The sequence below is a fragment of the Narcine bancroftii genome, chromosome 2, assembly GCF_036971445.1.
Source record: "Narcine bancroftii isolate sNarBan1 chromosome 2, sNarBan1.hap1, whole genome shotgun sequence".
NCBI lineage: Eukaryota > Metazoa > Chordata > Chondrichthyes > Torpediniformes > Narcinidae > Narcine > Narcine bancroftii.
The window spans coordinates 372,254,564-372,276,872 of record NC_091470.1 but is presented as its reverse complement, the minus strand read 5'-3'; the positions used below and the strand labels follow the sequence as shown (position 1 = coordinate 372,276,872).

At 48.0% G+C, this 22,309-nt stretch overlaps 1 pseudogene; it reads left to right on the top strand.

The window, feature by feature from the left end:
- The first annotated feature begins 225 nt into the window (after window positions 1–225).
- On the top strand, window positions 226–7,966 carry LOC138753140 (glycogen synthase kinase-3 beta-like; annotated as a pseudogene).
- Window positions 7,967–22,309: the final 14,343 nt, after the last annotated feature.

The window sequence follows — 22,309 nt, the reverse complement described above, 5'->3', positions numbered from 1 at the left end:
TGGAAGGGAGTTAGAGGGAGGGATAGAGACCAACTTGGATAGCAAGGCTGGGTTGGGACAAATGGCCTGTTCTATACCCTCAGGGTGTATAAATGCTGCTGCTTCTGCCCCACAGGAGATGGCAATAAGGTCCCCACAGTGGTGGCCTCACTAGGCCATGGACCCGACATCCCCGAGGAGGTGTCCCACACAGATGTTAAAATCATCGGCCATGGGCCTTTCAGTATGGTGTGCCAGGCCAGGCTGGTGGACTCCGGAGAGCTGATTCCAATCAAAAAGGTCGTGCAGGACCTTCGTGAAGGTGAGGGGGAGGAGGAGCAGTTGTTTGGAAATGGGACATCCTGAAATTTAAATTTCGACATACAGCACGGTCACAGGCCCTTGCGGCACATGACCCCAGGCCACCCAATTAACAATTGAAGGGTGGGAGCACCTGACAGGAACCCAGGCAGACACGGGGTTTAGAAAGAGAGAGAGAGACATACACACAATTACACACAGAGATTGTTTGCAAATTCATTGTTCAGTGGAAGCTGGGTAAACTGGGGTGATATGTAATTCCACCACTAGGTCCCCAGGGGGTCATCCCAGCGACCTTGTCTCTAAAGCCGTCCAGAGCTTTATCCGTCCAGGTTCATCTTGCAGAGACAAGACCTCTTAGTGTACATACTAGTTTATTAAAGCTGTCTTATACTCGCAAAAAAAAATGATGGCAGGACCTAATCCCATACAAGAGGATCCCCAGCCCACATGACCAACCAGTACTCCCCACTCCACAGCTCCACCAAGAAAGGCCGAGAGGCAGGCCGCACTCCCCACCCCTATACCAATACCGAAGAGGTTCAGAAGGCAATGGAAGCCACGAAAAATTTTGGACTTATGAACTTACAAACAAGGCAAGGAGGACAGGGTGGGGGGGGGGGGGGGATAACAATTTTTTAAGGGGGGGGTGAACTGTAGCTCTGGACTGCTTTATATACAAGGTCACTGGGATGACCCCTGGTGACCTAGTGGTGGAATTACATATCACCACATAAACAACCATAAAAACTGGTGTGATTCTTCACTGAACCTCCCCCCACCCCCCCCCATCGAGTCACCCTTCCCTCTCTGGCTTCCCATCGAGTCTCCCCCCTCCAGCCTCCCAATGAGTCCCTCCCTCCCTTCCAGCCTCCTGTTGAGTCCCTCCCCTCCCTCTCTCTAGCCTCCCGTCAAGTCCCCACCTCCCTCTCCGGCCTCCTGACGAGTCTCTCCCTGTGCGCCCCCCCCCCAACCTGGACAAGTGCCCCTCTGGGCCCCGACCCATCGCCCACTCTTGCTGATGTTCCTTTCTCACTGCAGAACCGCAAACTCCAGATCATGAGGAAGTTGGATCACACCAACATCGTCACTCTTCTCTACTTCTACTACTCCTCTGGCCTCGAGTTAAGTCCCGCGTGCCCCCTACCCCAACTCCGCTGCATTTCATTTGCTACTACTTTCCCCATTCCTTGAATCTATCCGTCTCGCTGCAGCCTCTCTGTTTCCTCCGGTCTGCCCCTCTGCCCAGTGCCTACCCCTGTCTGACCTGCTAACTCCACTGTACAGCTCCACACCTATTAACTCATGACCTCTTGCCATTTCAACTCCAGACAGTAGCAGCCAAGACCACAAGACAAGGGAGCCAAATTAGGCCACTCAGCCCCTCGAGTCTGTTTCCCCCATTCATATCACAAATGGATTTTTCCCCCATAACCCCGTTCTCCAGAACCTTTTGGTGACCTTTGAATCAATGCCTGCTCTGAATCATCCCAACAACTTGGGCTCCACACGTTCGCTTCCACCCACCACCCAGCTGAAAACATTTCTTACCAGAAGCCGGTTGATGAGGAGGCAACAGGTCCACTACGGCCTGTGGATGTTCTGTTAGCTGAACCCTTGGATTCTGGCCATGCTGTGTGGACCACTGGGGGCATCAAGCCCACAGAGAGGAGGGGTGGGGGTGGCCACAGAAAGAGGGGGTAGCACACCTGTTGGGAGAGTCGCTGGGTGTTGGTGGTAAATCCTGCCGACATTTTTATTTTGTGTCCAACAGAAAGACGAGGTTTACTTTAATCTGGTTCTGGACAATGTTCCCGAAATGGTTTACTGCGGGGCCTGGCACATCAACAAGGCCAAGCAGCCCATTCCCATGATCTACAACAAGGTGGGTGTGGGTCTTCATGAGTCAGAATGTTTGCTGTGGCAAGCTTGGGGGGCGGGGTTGGAGAATATGTAGGAGGTCGCTGGGGACTGGGTATCGATGAGGGTCTCATGGGGTATTGGTGAGGAGGGAAGGGGTGATGAGGTGGGAGGGATGGAGGGGGTGAAGAGGATGGATGTGGGGTGGCAGGAGTGGTCCTTAACCCCCCTCTCCACCCACTCCCGGAATCCAGGCCCGGCCAGTGTGGAGGCACTGGGCTGGGTGGGTGATGCCGCATTGCTGTGTTGCCAGGTGTACGTGTACCAGCTGTTCCAGAGCCTGGCCTACATCCATGCTCGGCGCTTTGCCATCGAGACATCAAGCCCCAGAATATGCTGGTGGATACCAAGACGGCCGTCTTAAAGCTCCATGACTTCGGCGGGTAAGTCCGCCCGTGTCTGCCCATTCACCACCTCAACACAGTCCCTGACCCCTCTCCCTAACACGGCCTCCTTCCCCCCCCCCCCCACAACCTGGTTCTCTCCCCTCCCCCTCCTCCCACAGCTCTCTCCCCCTTCCCCTCCCACAATCCTCTCCACTCCCCACCAACTCTCTCCCTTCCCCACATTGCTCCTTCTCCAGCTTAATAACTTGTTCTAAATAAGATTCTGGGGGCTCTGATAGGATGGACACCAGCATCTTTTCCTAAAGTGACAGATACAAATCCCAGAGGGCATCTGCTTAAGGTGAGGGGAGATGTTATTTTACACAGAGAGTGGTAGGGGCTTGGAATGCATGGCCAGGGGAAGTGGTGGAGGCTGGTACAATAGGGACATTTGGCATGTGGATGTAAGGTAACAGAAGTGTATGGGTTTGGTGCGGGTAAAGGTTAGTTTGTCGTGGAGAAGGTTTCCAAAGGTAAGAACAGCATCGTGGGCCAAAGGACCTGTACGGGGGCTGTAATGTTTGAAGTTGTAATGGGTGCGGAAGCTCTGGGAAAGGGTAGGGGAGGGGCTGGCCAGGAAATCTGCTGGTGCTGGGGCTGAGTGCAATACACAAACATGCTGGGGAAACTCAGCAGGTCTTGCAGCATCCATAGAAAGGTAAAGGACACCATCGTTTCGGATCTGCGCCCTTCGTCAGGTGTCTGTAGAAATGGGCAGGTGCCTGAATTCAAAAGTAGGGTGGGGGCAGAGTTGAGGAGGGAGAAAGGAGCAGGATGCTGCTGGATTGGAGGGGATGAGCTACGGGGAGAGGTCAGACACACTTGGGGTTGTTTTCTTAGGAGCATCAGAGGCTCAGGGGAGACCAAATCAACATTGATAACATTGTGAGAGGCTTTGGATAGTGAGGACCTTTCCCCGGGGTAAAGTTGTCACACTGCATTGGACGTGTGTTTAAGCTGAGGGAGTTCGAGTTGAAGGGAGATGTCTGGGGCCTTTTCTTTTCCAGAGGGTGGGTGCAGGGAGCAGTGGAGGAAGGAGATACAATAGTGGGTTTTAAGAGGTTACTGAACCAGCCGTTCTCAGTGGGGGCCACAGCACATTGTACCTCGTGTAACATCAATATTCTTTGTTATTTCTGTCGTCAGTAGGAAAGAAATACGGAAAAAACCAAAATTTGACTGCTTCACAGGGAAGGAGGCCCATAAGCTTTGTGCTGAGTCCTGGGGGTGGAGGGGAGGGGGAAGGTGGTGGGAGGGGGGGAGGGTGAGAGAGATAAACGAAAGGTTGAGAATGGCTGCTGTGGACATGTGAATATTCAGGGCAGAGGGAGTTGGCTGAATTTTAGGACAAACTGAGCTTTGCTTTTGGTGCAGAAATGGAACACTTCAGCACAGAAACAGACTATTCAGCCCATCTAGTCTGTGCTAGATGTCTTGTCCCACTAACTTGCACCTGGACCGTGTCTCTCCCATCTACATACCATTTCCAATCCTATCTCCCCCTGGGTCAGTCCGTAATCTCATTCCCCACTGGGATCCATCTCCAATCCTATCCCCCACAGGGTCTATCTCTAATGCCATTCCCCACTGGGTCCATCTCCAATCCCATCCCCTACCATGTCCATCCCCAATCCCTTCCCTCACCAGGTCCACCCACAAACCCCATTCCACACCGGGATTTTCCACAAATCCCGTCATGTGATGGGCCCCTCCCCAAACCCCCTGCCCCCTGCCAGCCCTGTCCCCAAATCTTCCATCCCACGCCTCCCACTGGACCGGTTCCCTCACTGGGTCCATCTCCAATCGGTCACCCATCAGAACTGCCCCACCCCCGTTCCACAGCCTCCCTTTCCCCCACCGATAGGCCTTGGAACTTGAGCTGCACTTGGGCCCCCCAAATGGCGGAGTTGTGGGGAGGGCAGTGGTCCAGTCTCCTTCCTGGTGGTGGTGTCCCAGACCTTCACCAAGGTGGGGAGCCTCCTACTCTTGGCCCCAGGAAATTTGCCTATGATCTCCCCGTCCTATCTGAGTCAGTCCTCTCTCTTCCTGCTGCAGGTCTTCAAAAGCCGGACTGCCCCCCCCTCCACCCCCACCACTGAAAGGTTGTGGCCCTGTGCAGCCAGCTGCTGCAGTACACACCTGCCCTCCACCTCTTGCCCCAGGACTCCTGCTCCCACTCGTTGTTTGACAAGCTACATGACCCTCGCAGCAGGCTGCCCAACAGCCGAGAGCTTCCCACCCACCCCGTCAACCTTGGTGCTGCAGGTGGGTGGGCGGGGAGGGATCTGACACCTCACGGATGACCCTGCGCTGCCTGCTCGCAGACCGTGGTGTTGCTTACATTTGCTAGCCAAGCTGGAGTAGCCAGGCATACAAGTCGGTGACCATATTTCTTTTTCTGTCCTCTCCTCTGACACAGGGGAGCAGTTCCCACAGAACCCTGCCCCATCAGTAACACAGCAAACCTGTTTGGATGGGCTGTCATTAGAATTGATTAAGTGCCTTGTGCAGCATAAGGAGGGCACGTGTGTGTGTGTGTGTGTGTGTGTGTGTGTGTGTGTGTGTGTGTGTGTGTGTGTGTGTGAATATGATATTGTTGCTTTAAACACTGTTTTGTTCTTTAGTTATAATGATACATTAGATTCCAGGGTGATGTCGCTTCCAAGGGGTGGAGTGTTGTGTGTGGGGGAGGGTCCCAGCCTATTGCTGGTGGTCAGGTGGCCTCCCCTCCAGAAACTCATTCGGAAGGCGCACCCCTGGTCCGTACATGGTGTACTCCTTGTTCCACTCAAAGTTATAGACAATATTACAATGGCCTTTTTCCAAGATCATGCCTTAAAAGATTGCTTTGTATGTGGACTGAGAAGTGAGAGGATTTGAAGTAAGTTAATGACTACGTCCAATCTAACATTTGGCTTAGCCTGTTCCACAACTTTGACATGGACCTCGCAGAGAAGGGTTCCCGGGAGGAGAGAACGAGTCAGTGTCAATCAGCAGGTGAATTGGTTTCAGTCTCGCAAAGCTGATCCACCCAGAGTCAGTAAAGAAGAAGAGTCGCCAGTCACCAAAAAGCACCAAAGTCTCGATGCTTGGATGTAACTGATGTCTAGGGGCTCACGTGGTAAAGTTATGCCCTTTCTTAAGGGCAGAATGTGGTGAAGTTATGCCCTTTCTTAAGGGCAGAATGTGGCGAAGTTATTCCCTTTCTTAAGGGCAGAATGTGGCAAAGTTATGCCCTTTCTTAAGGGCAGAATGTGGCAAAGTTATTCCCTTTCTTAAGGGCAGAATGTGGCAAAGTTATGCCCTTTCTTAAGGGCAGAATGTGGCAAAGTTATGCCCTTTCTTAAGGGCAGAATGTGGCGAAGTTATGCCCTTTCTTAAGGGCAGAATGTGGCAAAGTTATTCCCTTTCTTAAGGGCAGAATGTGGCAAAGTTATGCCCTTTCTTAAGGGCAGAATGTGGCAAAGTTATGCCCTTTCTTAAGGGCAGAATGTGGCAAAGTTATGCCCTTTCTTAAGGGCAGAATGCAAGGTTTGGCACAAAATTGGTCACCTGGCGAAGGCCTGTTGCCAGGCAAAAAAGGTCAAGAGAACAGGAACAGCGAAAAATCGGCAGTCACTGCACTCGGTACAGGAACTGACGACAGATGTTGAGCTGTTAAGCCTGTACACTATATACAGCAACTCCACGCATCTCACAGATTGGGTCTCAAACGTGACCGAACAAGTTAATTTTACTGGAGAACTGGTTATGATGGAAATTGACACTGGCGCATCGGTCAGCGTCAAACCCAAGTCGGCGTATCGGCAGAAGCTGAGCCAGCTCCCTTTGGATGGGAAGCAGATTGAGCTAAGAAGTTATGGAGGAAGCTAACTTCTACCTGTTTGTTATGAGTCAGCTTGCAGAGTTGCTCAGTAGTGGTGAAGGGAGAAGCACTGGCCCTGCTAGGAAGAAATTGGTTCCAGGAAATAAAGCTAAATTGGAATACGATTTTCCACATTTGCAAGTTCGAGTGTCCAGATGATGTCATCCGGTGCCATTCCAAGGTGATCAGTGATGAAGGAGAGCCGATTTCAGACTACCAAGCAAAAGTTTGTGTAAAACCTGATACAACTCCGGTTCATTGTAAAGGTCGTTCTGTACCATATACACCAAAGGACAAAGTTAAAAACGAACTAAAAAGACTTGAGTCAGAGAACATTATCTCGAAAGTAGATAGTAGTGTGTGGCCAACCCCCTTTGTTGTGGACCCAAAGTCAGATGGTAATATAAGAATTTGTGGAGGTTTTAAGGTAACAGTAAACTGGGTGCTGGAAGGTAGTATTCCAGATGCTCTGCCAATGGCAGAAGATTTGTTCAGTACATTCACAGTTGGTCATTTTCACCAAGATGGATTTAAGTTAGAGGGAGAAGAAAAGTGAAAGGCATAACCTAACAATCAATACTCACCGGGATTATATCAATACAACCAATTCCCATTTGGTATTTCGTCAGCCCTGAGGATTTTTCAAGGGGTAATGACTCAAATCCTTGATGGAATTGAAGGTGTGGTGTGTTATCTTGATGATATTCTCAGATAGGGTGACGCATGAAGCACACAATGTACGTGTGAAGGATTCCAAGTGGAGTTTTTCAAAGACTCAGTTGAGTACTTAGGGCACAGGATAGACAGGAAGGTTTCCACCCCACCAAGTGTAAGGTTGATGCGATTAAAACCATACCCATTCCTCGCAATGTCTTAGAGCTCCTTTGTAGGGTTAGTAAACTACTATGGCAAGTTCATGAAAAATTTGTCCACAATTTTGCATCCTCTAAATAAGCTCTTAAGAGGTGAAATGTTAGTGGAAGTGCTCTTGTGAGCAAGTTTTCAAACAGTGTAAAACACAGTTAGTTGAGGGTAAAATGCTGGTACATTATGATGTGAATAAGCCAGTTAAGCTAGAATGTGATGCTTAACCCTATGGTGTAGGTAGGTCAGGGGTCAGCAAAGTGGTCGATATCGACCCCTGGGGGTCAATGGGACTATCCAAGGGGTCGATGAACATCTAGCGGTCAATAAACACTGGGGTCGATTATGGTAATGGTTGTATCGGTATATTCAGTCCCACATGGCTCGCCTACAAGACATTCAGATTAGATATATTTAATGAAATGACATGAACATCAGTAGTGTTACCGTCTATTTAACTTTGAAGTTGCTTTCAATAAAAGATTTAAGAAGGAATTTTAGACTATTTATTATTAATCATTTGTTTACAATACCAAACTTTAATTCTGTACGAAATTCTTTTGTCGCAAGTTCGACGGTCTGCCAAAGCTGTGAATGTACAAACGAGGCACACACATTTCTTTTAAACTTTTTTTATCTAAAATTTTTGTATAAATCAAACAGTATTATAAAGAATTTTTTAAAAATATTTTGAAAAATTGTCTATTATTGGGCAACGAAGCATGGATTGGAACTAATGGTGTAAACATTTCTCTGTGCAAATTAATTTGAATCTTGTGTGCCTTTTCAGATGGTACGATTTCTCCGATCATCTGTTTTCAAGGCCAAATAGTACAGAGACCGTCAGTGCGCATTTATTGCCCAGAGCAAGCAGAATGGTGTCAGTGAGCTGATAACTGTGGGTTTACTGTGTAAATTTTTCAAAGTTCTAGTAACCGGAACAGCGGCCCCCTGATGCTAAGAAGGGCAGATAATATTTGCAAGAGTCTGTCAGGTTGGAGGCCGGTGACCATGGGGGGTGCCTCAAGGATCTGTATTGGGCCCATTGTTGTTCGTTATATACATTAATGATCTAGATGATGGGGTGGTGAATTGGATTAGTAAATATGCAGACGATACTAAGATAGGTGGAATAGTGGATAATGAAGAAGGTTTTCAAGGATTGCAGAGGGATTTGGGCTGCTTAGAAAAGTGGGCTGAAAAATGGCAGATGGAATTTAATGCTGATAAGTGTGAGGTGCTTCATTTTGGTAAGAAGAATCAGAACAGGACATACGTGGTAAATGGGAGAGCATTGAGGAATACAGAAGAGCAGAAAGATTTAGGAGTGACGGTACATCGTTCCCTGAAGGTAGAAACTCACGTGAATAGAGTGGTGAAGAAGGCTTTTAGTATGCTGGCCTTTATCAATCATTGCATGGAATAAAGGAGTTGGGAGGTGATGTTGAGATTGTATAAGACGTTGGTGCGGCCTAATTTGGAGTTCTGTGTGCAGTTCTGGTCGCCTAATTATAGGAAGGATATAAACAGAGTGGAGAGAGTGCAGAGAAGGTTTACCAGAATGTTGCCTGGGTTTAAGCATCTGGAGTATGGGGAGAGATTGGACAGATTGGGTCTTTATTCTTTGGAGCGTAGAAGGTTGAGAGGGGATTTGATAGAAGTATTTAAGATTATGAAAGGGATAGACAGAGTGGATGTGGATAGACTATTTCCGTTAAGAGGAGGAAAGATTAAAACAAGAGGACATGAGTTAAGAATTAAGGGGCAGAGGTTTAGAGGTAACATGAGGGGGAACTTCTTTACTCAGAGAGTGGTAGCTGTGTGGAATGAGCTTCCGGGAGAAATAGTGGCGGTGGAGTCAATTGTATTATTTAAGAAAAGGTTGGACAGGTCTATGGATGAGAAGAAGATGGAGGGTTATGGGCATTGTGCAGGGAGTTAGGACTAGAAAGGGGTGTTTCGTTCGGTGCGGACTAGAAGGGCCTAATGGCCTGTTTCCGTGCTGTAATTGTTATGTTATTATGTTATTATTATGTTATGTTTTTGAAATTATAATTCATACCTTCATTTATGAATGAAACAATTCCTATGTGCCTGTTACCTGAAAAAACTTTCAGTAATGATGCCATGAAGCCTGCAAAGATAAAAGACCACCTCGAAAGGGTTCACTGATAAGAAAAACAAAGATTTTTTTTAAGGTGCTAAAAGATCATACCTAAATCGACCAATTGTAAAGACATTTTTTAAAGCATTTCCCACTGCTGGTTATGAGGGAGGACTGAAGGCATCATCCACTATCTCCCTTAATATAGCAAAAAAAAAGGAAACTCACATACCATTAGTGAGGAGATCATAATACCAACTATTAAAGATGTGAGTAGGATGCCCTCCCTCTATCCTATTTCTGCTGGTACGCTGCCCGATGCAACCCCAAAGCATTATTTCTGTGGGAAGAACAAGCACAGCAGGTCCCAGTGCCCGGCGAGAAAAGCCAGGTGCCAGAAGTGCCTTAAAAACAGCCACTTTGCTGCAGTCTGTCGCTCCAAAATGGCCGCTATCAAACACAGTGCCTCATGTGAAGCCAAATCGCCACTCTGCATTTCAAACACTTCATCCTCAGAGCTTTCATCCAATGAGAGCGAGGACTCCACCGCGCGGCAGCGCCTGACGTCACGGGGCAGATGCCGAGTGCTGAAGGTACAGCCCACCCTTGCCGCAATGACATTCACCCTAATGTCCGACCAGGCCCCAGCCCCAACCTCAATGCCCGCCACTGTCGCCGACCAGGGACCCGCTGCCGCCGCCACCACTGCCATCGACGACCAGGGTCCCGCCACTGCCGCCGCTGACCAGGGACCCGCCACTTCCGAGCGGGGACACGCCAATGCTGCCGATCCAGTACCCACTGACGCTGTCGACCGGGGACCCGATGGTACCGTCTGGGGACCCGCCACCGCTGACCGCTTCCCCGCTGACCGCCCCACCGCCGACGGCGAGCAGCGACCCCCAACACTTACCTTTGGCTGCAGGCAGCAACACCACCTCCCTGACACTGTTTTTTCAGGCCCCACTGTTTGCGTGACGTCATCACGCGGGTCTCCACTGTCTACATTACAAGTCTCTGCATCAATAACCCTCAACCAGGACTTCCCCCAACCCCTCACAAAAGCAATGGAACTGATTAAAGTGCATGGACACTATACCAATTGCTTATTTGACTCTGGGTCAACTGACAGTTTTATCCGCCCGGACCTGGCCCACCGTTGCGGATTGACTGTTCTCCCCACTACACAGAGAATTTCATCGGTGACCAGATCGCACTTGACTGGGGTAAAGGGGTACTGCGTGGCGACCCTGAAAGTCCAGGGCATCACGTTCACAGACTTCAAACTATTAGTCCTTCCCCAATTGTGCGTCCCTGCTCTGCTGGGACTGGATTTTCAGTGCCAGTTTCAAACCATTTTCCTGCACTTTGGGGGGCCTCACACTCTGCTCTCTGTCTGTAACCACTCCATCCCGGGAATCTCCTGCCAGGGGCACCCAGAGCCACCCACCCCCACGCCCCGGGGCCTCACCTATAGTCTCTCCATCCCCCGAGTTCCTCCGCCAGCACTTTTTGCAAATCTCACCCCTGGCTGGAAGCCTGTGGCCACCAAAAGCCGGCAATATAGTTCTGAACACAGGAAATTTATCGCAAATGAGGTGCACAGACTGCTGGATGAGGGCATTATCGAACCTAGCTCAAGTCCACGGAGGGCCCAGGTAGTGGTTATTAAAAACGGGGAGAAGCCGCGGATGGTGGTTGACTACAGCCAGACTATCAACTGCTTCACACTCCTGGATGCGTACCCCCTTCCACGGATCACGGATGTGGTGAATCAGATCGCCCAATACTGTGTATTTTCCACCATTGACTTACGTTCGGCCTACATCAGCTCCCGATCCGCCGAGAAGACCGACCTTTCACTCCTCTGTCGAGAAGAAGGCCCAGGCCATAGTCGAGGCAGTACGTCGTTGGAGACACTACCTCACTGGCAGGCGCTTTATGCTGCTGACCAACCAACGCGCAGTCTCCTTCATGTTTAGCAATTCCCAGCGAGGTAAGATCAAGAATGACAAAATCGCCAGGTGGAGAATCGAGCTCTCCACCTTTAATTATGACACACTGTATCGGCCAGGTAAACTCAATGACCCGCCAGATGTGCTCTCCAGGGGGACTTGCGCCAACATGCAATTGGACAGGCTACAGAAACTCCATGAGGAGCTCTGTCATCCAGGGGTCACTAGGTTTGCACACTTTGTCAATTCTCGCAACCTGCCCTACACGGTCGAAGAGATTCGCTCCATGACCCGAGCCTGCCCAGTGTGCGCTGAGTGCAAGCCCCACTTCTTCCATCCGGAGAACACCCACGTCATCAAAGCCACCCGCCCCTTTGAGTGTCTCAGCGTAGACTTCAAGGGACCCCTACCTTCGACCAACTGTAAAACCTACATCCTTACGGCCATCAATGAGTACTCCCACTTCCCGTTTGCTGTGCCCTGCTCAGACATGACTCCCTCCTCGGTTATAGAGGCCCTGCACAGAATCTTTGCCATCTTCGGATACCCCAATTACATCCACAGTGACAGGGGGTCCTTGTTTATGAGCGCAGAGCTGCGGCAGTACCTTCTGGAGTGTGTTATGGCTTCAAGCAGGACCACCAGCTATAACCCACGCGAAAATGGGGAAGTCGAAAGAGGGAATGCCACCGTCTGGAAAGCGGTTACACTTGCCCTCTGGTCCAAAGGTCTCCCCACTTCTCGCTGGCAAGATGTGGTCACTAGTGCCCTACACTCCATCCGCTCCCTGCTATGCACCGTGACCAATGCCACCCCCCATGAAAGGATGTTCTCTTTCCTGAGGAAATCCGAGTCGGGTACGACCATGCCGATCCAGTCCTTTTACGACGCCAAATCCAGTACTCTAAGAATGACCCCTTGGTTGACCGAGAGACTCTGCTCCATGTGAACCTCCTACGTAGGCATTATGCCTACGTTGAGCACCTGGACGGACGGGAGGATACAGTCTCGGTAATGGACCTAGCCCAAGCCAGATCAGGCCCAGCAGTGCCTTTAACCCAACCTCCCCCTATTCCTTCTCCCCTAGGTCATATGCTTGAACAGAGGGACCAGCACCACTCCACCAGCTCAGGCCAGACTGTCGACAACGCCATTGGGGAATTGAGCGAAGCAGTGGCCGCACCTGGTGACACGACTCCGATGACCCCTATCCCGGTGCCACGGCGGTCACGCCAGATGGTCAGGCCCCCTGACCGGTACAGCCCCTAACCTCCATCCATCCTGGGGTCAGTTCTCAAAGAAGGGGTGAATGTGATAGTACAAATCCTATCACCAATGTGTCTATGTACCGATGGTCGTGTACGATGACTGTGATTGGCTGAGAGTGTAGCTGTCTTGGGTAAACTTATACCTCTCATTTTGTTCGTTTTAGATTGGTCACAATGTTTGAGCTACCGAAAGAAAATAGACACACACACCGAGAGCAGTTCAGTTTATACAAATGTTTATTACAAATTCAAAAGCTGATTTCACACTACAATATGCAAGCCCTTCCCAACTATACTTATCAACGCTTGGACTGGTCCCAACTGCCGAAGCGAGGCAACGACTGCACACTTGTAGTTGGTTGTAAGGGCGCCGGTAGCAGCTTTTCCACCTCCCCTGACTGGGACGTTGGCTGGACTCCAGAAGTTCTTCTTCTTGCTGAGAGATGTTGCCACCTCTCGGAGAGTCTCAAACTTCAGCAGTGGGACCATGGCTTATATTACCCAAAAACTGCTTACCCAAGCACCTATTCCCAGCACAGCAAGAAAGACAAGCAAGCAAGCGAGCATGCTAGGCTTCTAACGAATAACATAATTTTCAGCTTATCACTTTGAATACAATGGTTTATTTTGCATCAAGGCTAGGCCTCTGACAGTCTGTGACCAAAACAAGCAGGAAGATTAAATGATCTTGGTACACAGATGTCCTTTCGTCAGATAACAGCATCTCTGGCCCCTCGGTGGAATTTAGTTTATGTCTGCTGATTCTAAAGAACAAGCAGGTTCTCAGCCCTGCAGAACCCAGAGCTGCAAGTTTAAAAAAAACAGGTTAGAATCTTCCATTACAGTAGCCACACCTACTGGCAGGTCTTCAAGGATTGCTCCTAGCCAGACCAGGTCATTCTGGACTGGTCGACCTCCTTGTGATATGCTCCAGTCTTCTAGTTATTAAAAGCCTTGGTTTGGATCAACAAGTCTTTGGTTCTTTCGACACGCATTACAAGGGTTTATTCTTTGGCTTGGCTTCGCGGACGAAGATTTATGGAGGGGGTAAAAGTCCACGTCATCTGCAGGCTCGTTTGTGGCTGACAAGTCCGATGCGGGACAGGCAGACACGGTTGCAGCGGCTGCAGGGGAAAATTGGTTGGTTGGGGTTGGGTGTTGGGTTTTTCCTCCTTTGCCTTTTGTCAGTGAGGTGGGCTCTGCAGTCTTCTTCAAAGGAGGTTGCTGCCCGCCAAACTGTGAGGCGCCAAGATGCATGGTTTGAGGCGTTATCAGCCCACTGGCGGTGGTCAATGTGGCAGGCACCAAGAGATTTCTTTAGGCAGTCCTTGTACCTTTTCTTTGGTGCACCTCTGTCACGGTGGCCAGTGGAGAGCTCGCCATATAACACGATCTTGGGAAGGCGATGGTCCTCCATTCTGGAGACGTGACCCACCCAGCGCAGCTGGATCTTCAGCAGCGTGGACTCGATGCTGTCGACCTCTGCCATCTCGAGTACTTCGATGTTAGGGATGAAAGCGCTCCAATGGATGTTGAGGATGGAGCGGAGACAACGCTGGTGGAAGCGTTCTAGGAGCCGTAGGTGATGCCGGTAGAGGACCCATGATTCGGAGCCGAACAGGAGTGTGGGTATGACAACGGCTCTGTATACGCTTATCTTTGTGAGATTTTTCAGTTGGTTGTTTTTCCAGACTCTTTTGTGTCATCTTCCAAAGGCGCTATTTGCCTTGGCGAGTCTGTTGTCTATCTCTTTGTCGATCCTTGCATCTGATGAAATGGTGCAGCCGAGATAGGTAAACTGGTTGACCGTTTTGAGTTTTGTGTGCCCGATGGAGATGTGGGGGGGCTGGTAGTCATGGTGGGGAGCTGGCTGATGGAGGACCTCAGTTTTCTTCAGGCTGACTTCCAGGCCAAACATTTTGGCAGTTTCCGCAAAGCAGGACGTCAAGCGCTGAAGAGCTGGCTCTGAATGGGCAACTAAAGCGGCATCGTCTGCAAAGAGTAGTTCATGGACAAGTTTCTCTTGTGTCTTGGTGTGAGCTTGCAGGCGCCTCAGATTGAAGAGACTGCCATCCGTGCGGTACTGGATGTAAACAGCGTCTTCATTGTTGGGGTCTTTCATGGCTTGGTTCAGCATCATGCTGAAGAAGATTGAAAAGAGGGTTGGTGCGAGAACACAGCCTTGCTTCACGCCATTGTTAATGGAGAAGGGTTCAGAGAGCTCATTGCTGTATCTGACCCGACCTTGTTGGTTTTCGTGCAGTTGGATAATCATGTTGAGGAACTTTGGGGGACATCCGATGCGCTCTAGTATTTGCCAAAGCCCTTTCCTGCTCAAAATGCTAAAGTCCAAATGCTAAAGCGCATTGTTGACGAGTTTTTGCTTGCCAACTGCCTTAACGGTGATGCAAAAGGTGAGACAATCTTGCGATGCTTAGAGGATTATTTGAAGAAACTCATTGTTTCCGTTGGGAATATTTCTGCAGTGGCTACTGACAGTGCACCAGTGCAATGGTTGGCTGTTACAGAGTATTTTCCACCTTACTCAAGGAAAAGGTTCACTGTTCACTGTGTATTACACAGACACCATCCGAAAATCTAAGTGGCGAACTGCATGCTGCATTAAAAGTGTGTATCAGGTCGGTCAATAAAATTAAAGCGCATCTTCTGAACTCACGACTGTTTGCAATGTGTGAAAAAAATGATGAAACTTTTAACCAACTGCTTTTGCATATGGAGGCAAGGTGGCCGTCAAGAAGTGATTCCTTGCAAAACTTGTTGACTCAACTGTAGAGTTTCTTGCTGATGCGAATCCATCACTATGTGATGAGTTGAAAATGTGTAAAAACCATTTATTCTATTTAGCAGATGTATATTCAAAATTACATGAAATACAGAAACATCTCCAAGGTAAAGATGTTTCGATGATTCAATCCCAAACAATTCTAATAGGTTTTCAAGCTAAAATAGGCCTGTTTAAATTTCATTGGGGCATATAGATTATAGGTATTTGGAAAAAGGAGATGAAAAGTACATTTAAAGCACATTTCAAGGACCTGGAGAAAATGCACGTACCTGACTGGATTGTTACACCGTTTGATTTGGAAATGGAAAATGCAAACATTGAATTTCACTTACAAGGTGAGCTCGTTGATATAGGGGATTCAATGGAAAGGATGGTAAGGAGATCTGACAGGGGTTTTTGCGGATATGATAGAGGAAACCTCCCTGGTGTCAGGGTCCAGGATGTAACCTCATATCCAAGACATTCTAAAGGGGGAGGGTAATGAACCAGAGGTCGTGGTACATGTTGGTACAAACAACATTAGAAGGAAGGAGGAGGTGGTCCTAAAGAATGAATATTGAGAGTTAAGTGAGTTTAGAAGAAAGACTGTAAAGGGAGTAATCTCTGGATTACTTCCTGTGCCACGTGATAATGAGGGCAGAAATAGAATCAGGTGGAAGCTGAATGCATGGCTAAAGGGAGGAGTAGGAGACAGGGATTCGAGTTCTTGGATCACTGGGATCTATTTTGGGGGAGGTGGGACCTGTACCGTAAGGATGGGCTACATCTGAATCCCAGAGGGACCAGTCTCCTGGTGGGGGCATTTGCTAGGGCTACCGGGAGGGATTTAAACTAGTATGTAGGGAGAAGGGGTCCAAGTGAGGACAGCAGAGAGAGGTATTGTAGGCAAAGAGAAAAGGCTTATTCACAAAATTTGGGAGTGGGACAGCAGTTGATTGAGGAGGAAAGGAATAGATGCTTTGATGGGGAATGGAGGATGGTAACAAATTATAGTGTGAACGGTAGAGAGGGGGATTGGCAGAGGGTAAGATGAAGGAAAACTGAGATCCATTTACTTCAATGCAATGAGTATTGTAAGGAAGGTGAACAAGCTGAAGGTGTGTAAAGACATTTGGCAGTATGATGTGGTGGCGATTAGTGAGATGTGGTTGCAGGAAGGTTGAAACTGGCAGTTAAATATTCCAGGGTTTCGCTGCTTTAGGTATGATAGAATTGGAGGGGCAAGGGGGGGTGGTTTGTGGCATTACTTGTCAAGGAAGATATTACAGCAGTGCTGAGGAGGGATAGATTGGAGGGCTTGTCAACGGAGGCGGTGTGGGTGGAATTAAAAAATAAAAGAGGGAACTAGAAGAGCAAATGTGTAGGGAAATAGCTGAGATGTGCAGTAAGCACAGGGTTGTGTTAGTTGGGGATTTCAATGTTGCTAACATAGATTGGGAGCCACAGTCAGTGAGTGGGTTGGATGGATTAGAATTTGTAAAATGTGTGCAGGATTGCTTTTTGCCCACTAGAGAAGGGGCAGTGTTAGATCTACTGTTGGGGAACAGAATAGGGCAGGTGACGGAGGTGTGCGTTGGGGAGCACTTTGGATCCAGTGATCATGGTACCATTAATTTCAGCTTAATTAAGAAAAAGGATACATCTGGTCCTAAGATGAAGGTCTTTGAATGGGGGAAAGCCAGATTTGAGGAGATGAGAAGGGATTTGCAGGGAGTAGTTTGGGCTGATCTGTTTTCTGGGAAAGACGTTGAGGAGAATTGGAGAACATTTAAAGGTGAGATAGTGAGGGTGCAGAATCTTTATGTTCCTGACACGACAAAAGGCAAGGACAAATGTTCAAGGGAGCCATGGTTTTCTAGAGAGATTAGGAATTTGGTTCGGGATAAGAGGGAGGCCGAGGTTAAATACCAGAAGCAAAGGATGGATGAGATGTTTGAACGATACATAGATTGTAGAAAGAACCTTGAGGGAACTTCAAAAGGCATAAAGAAGATACGAGGGGGCTATAGCAAATAGGGTGAAAGCAAATCCAAAAGATTTTTACAGATATGTGAACAGCAAAAGGAAAGTTAAGGATAGAATAGGTCCATTGGAAAATCAGAGTGGTGGAATGTCTGAGGAACCATATGAGATGGGGGAGATATTGAATAAATTCTTCTCGTCACTGTTCACAAGGGAGAGATATTGAACTGTATAGGATAGGTGAGGCAAAGGGGTAAGTTATGGAAAAGATAAGGATTAGTAAAGAGGGGATTTTAGAACTGCTGGGGTATATAAAGGTAGATAAATCTCCTGGTTCTGATGGGATTTTTTTCCAGGACTGTAAGGGATGTCAGGAAAGAAATAGCGGAGGTTCGGAAGATGATTTTTCAATGTCAGTGCAGGAGGGTTTGGTGCCATGGGATTGGCGGGTTCCAAACGTGGTTCCATTGTTTATAAAGGGCGCTAGATGTAGGCCAAGCAATTATCAGCCGGTAAGTTTGACGTCGGTGGTGGGGAAACTAATGGAAGGAATTCTTAGGGATAATATGTCTAAATATGTGGAAAGGCTGGGATTGATCAGGGACACCCAACATGGGTTTGTGAGGCAAAAGTCATGTTTGATGAATCTTGTTGAATTTTTTGAAGAGGTCACCAGAAAGATTGATGAAGGTAGAACAGTTGGTGATCTATTTGGATTTTAGTAAGGCTTTTGATAAGGTTCCACATGAAAGGCTACTGAGGAAGGTTCAGTCTCTAGGGCACACATGTCAAACTCTGGCCCGCGGGCCAAATTTGGCCCGTGATATAATTATATTTGGCCCGCAAGATCATATTAAATATATATTAGTGTTGGCCCGCTGGCCGCTGCGCCAGTATAGCGCATGCACACTGAAGGTGAAAATGAAGACGCCGGAGGTGTGGAGGGATCTCAGTCCCGAATCCTGGGGATCGGAGCGCCGCACTCAGCCCGCCCGGCTCCCGGACACACAGACGTGGCTGGAGTTGGGGACCATCCTCGCCGGGTGTGCGCTTCAGCGGCGACGCTGGACTGAACGTCTCGTTGGCGATGCCTTCCCCCTCGCTCCGTGTGCGGCGGACCCTGCCTCCCGCTCCTTTTGTTGGAGACAAGCCTGGTGCTGTGAGATCACAGTTTAATCCCTCTCCAACCATGGGAGGGGGGTGGGAGCAACGCGCTCTTCTCAGCCAATTCCTCCACCGCCCCGGACGCCGGTGTTTCAACGGGGGGGTTCGGGTGCCTTCGTCAGGCGACCGACCTGTTGGTCCAAGACAAGGTGAGTGCGTATAAACTCCACACAGACAGCACCTGAACTCGGGTGAACGTGGAGCTGCGACCCCACATTCCACATCAGGGCTGTGTGTAAGATTTGGAGCAGTGAGACGGAAGCTTATTTTGTTCCTGTGATTTAAGCCTTTCTTGGGGTGGGGGGGGGTCCTTCTCTGACCACTTGCCTAACAATTAACCTAATCAGATGTGAAGTTACCACAATACAACAGTTCTCAACCTTTTTCTTTCCACTCACGTCCCTGTGCCATTGGTGCTCTGTGATTGGTAAGGGATTGCTTAAGGTGGTCTGTGGGTGGAAAGAAAAAGTTTGAAGACCACTGCTTTAATCATCCCTCATTGACTCGCCATGTGCATGGTTTCAGAGCTCCAAAGGAAATGGGCCAGTGACAATAACAATGAAAGCATTTATCCAAAACTATTATTAAACATTTATTTTAATAAGAAAAAAGTTTAACATTACATATGTTGAAAGAAGAGAAAACATGCAGATGTTGAAAATTTTCAATAAATATTTAGTTCGGCCCTCGACTTAGTCCAAGTTTTTAATTTTGGCCCTCCGTGAATTTGAGTTTGACACCCCTGCTCTAGGGATTGATATAGAGATAGTCAGATGGGTTCAGAGGTGGCTGGATGATAGGCACCAGAGGGTCATGGTGGACCACTGTCTGTCAGGATGGAGGCCAGTGATGAGCGGTGTGCCTCAGAGATCGGTGTTGGGCCCTTTGTTGTTTGTCATGTATATTAATGATTTGGATAACAGGGTGGTAAATTGGGTGAGTAAATATGCGAACGATACAAAAATAACCATATAACCATATAACGGTGTGGTGATATGTAATTACACCGCTAGGACCCCTGGTGACCTAGTGGTGTAATTACATATCACCACAAACAGTTTATGGCATTGGAAACAGGCCATCTCAGCCCTACAAGTCCACGCTGGTTCACTCACAAACAACTCCACTAGATCCCCCCCCCCCGCCTATTCTCTGCCCATAACCCTCCAACCCCCTCCTATCCATGTATATATCCAGTCACCTCTTAAATTAAAGTATTGATTCTGCCTCAACTATTACCTCCGGAAAATTATTCCATTCAGCCCCCACTCTCGGAGTGAAGAAACATCCTCTAATGTTTCTCCTAAAATTTTACCCCCTTACCCTCAACTTGTGTCCTCTTGTTTCAACCTCCCCTGCTCTCAGGGGAAGAGTCTACTTGCATGTAGTCTATCTATTCCCTTCATAATTTTAAACACCTCCATCAAATCCCCTCTCAACCATCTATGTTCCAATGCATAAAGTCCTAACCTCTTCAATCTTTCTCTGTATTCCAGGTATTTTAAGCCAGGCAACATCCTGGTAAATCTTCTCTACACCCTCTCCACCTTATCTATATCCTTCCTATAATTTGGAGACCAGAACTGAACACAATACTCCAAACCTGGCCTCACCAACGCCTTAAACAGTCGCAGCATCACCTCCCACCTCCTATACTCTATGCTATGATTTATGAAGGCCAGCATAACAAATTCCTTCTTAACCACCCTGTCAACATGGGAATCCACCTTCAAGGAACGCTGCACCATAACTCCAGGATCACTTTGTCCTTGTGCATTCCCCAATGACCTTCCCTTTACTACATATGTCCTAATTTGATTCTTTTTACTGAAATGAAGCACCTCACACTTCTCTACATTAAATTCCATCTGCCATCTTTCAGCCCAATTTTCCAGACAAACCAAATCCCTCTGTAATCCCTGAAAACCATCCTCGCTGTCCACCACTCCCCCTATTTTCATATCGTCTGCATATTTACTTACCCAGTTAACCACCCCATCTTCCAAATCATTATTATGAATTATGAACTTAGCACCGATCCTTGAGGCATGCCGCTCGTTACAGGCTTCCATCCTGACAGACAGTTGTCCACCATGACCCTCTGCTCTCTATCCTCCAGCCACCTCTGAACCCATCTTACTATTTCTCTATTAATCCCTAATGACTGAATCTTCCTTACTAACCTTTCATGTGGAACCTTATCAAAAGCTTTGCTAAAATCCAGATAGACTACATCAACTGCCCTACCTTCATCCACCTTTCTTGTCACTTCTTCGAAAAACTCAACAAGGTTCATCAAACATGACTTCCCTTTCACAAACCCACGCTGGGTGTTTCTCATCAATCCCTGCTTATCCAGATATTTATGTACACCATCTCTAAGAATGCCCTCCATAACTTTCCCTACCACTGAAGTCAAGCTTACAGGCCTATAATTACTTGGCCGACACCTCGTGCCTTTTTTAAACAACAGAACTACATTAGCAACACTCCAGTCCTGCGGCACCACACCCTCCTCCAGTGATTGTTGAAAAATCACTGACAGTGCCTCCGGTATTTGCTCCCTGACCTCCCTTAATGTCCTGGGGAAAATCTCATCAGGACCAGGAGACTTATCCACTTTCACTGACCCTAGAATCTCCAAAATCCCCTCTTTACTAATCCCTGTCTTTTCTATAACTAAGCCATTTGCCTCACTTATCTCACATAGTCCAATGTCGTTTTCCTTCATGAACACAGATGAGAAAAAATCATTTAGTATCTCCTATCTGATACAGTTCCTCCCACAGTTCACTGCTCTCATTTTCCAGTGGTCCTATTCTGTCCTTAACCCTCCTTTTACTATTCACCTATCTGTAAAAACCCTTTGGATTCACTTTGACCTTATCAGCTATTGACACCTCATACCTTCTTTTTGCTTTTCTAATTTCCTTCTTAAGGTTTTTTCTGTAATCTATGTAATAATCATACATCTTATCCATTTTTTGCTTCTTAAATTTGGTATATGCCCCCCCCCCCCCCCCCATTATCCCGAACCAACTTCCTTATTTTTCCAGAAAACCATGGTTCTCTTGAACTTTTGGCCTTGCCTTTCTATCTGACTGGCATGTAAAGATCCTGTACTCTCAATATCTCTTCTTTAAATACCTTCCAAATCTCCTCTACATCCTTTCCAGAAAAAATATCAGCCCATACAATCTTCTGCAAATCCCTTCTCATTTCTTCAAATCTGGCCTCCCCCACTCGAAGGCCTTCCACCTCGGACCTGACCTATCCCTTTCCATATTTAAGTTGAAGCTGATGGACCCATGATCGCTGGATCCAAAGTTCTCACCAACGCACACTTCTGTCACCTGCCCTATTCCGTTCCCTAACAATAGATCTAACACTGCCTCCCCTCTAGTAAGCACCTCAACATACTGCTGTAAAAAGCAATCCTGAACAGATTGTACAAAGTCTAAGCCATCCTGCCCTCTCACTGATTGTGTTTCCCAATCAATATTAGGAAAATTAAAATCCTCAACTATCACAAGCCTGTTTCTACTACACATCACAGCTATTTCCTGCACATTTGCTCTTCCAGTTCCCTCTCCTCTTTTGGCAGCCGATAATATACCCCTATATTTGTAGCCTCACCTTTCTTTTTAGTTCAACGCACAGAGCCTCCAGTCTATCTTGCCTCAGCACACCTGTAATATCTTCCCTGAAACGCAAC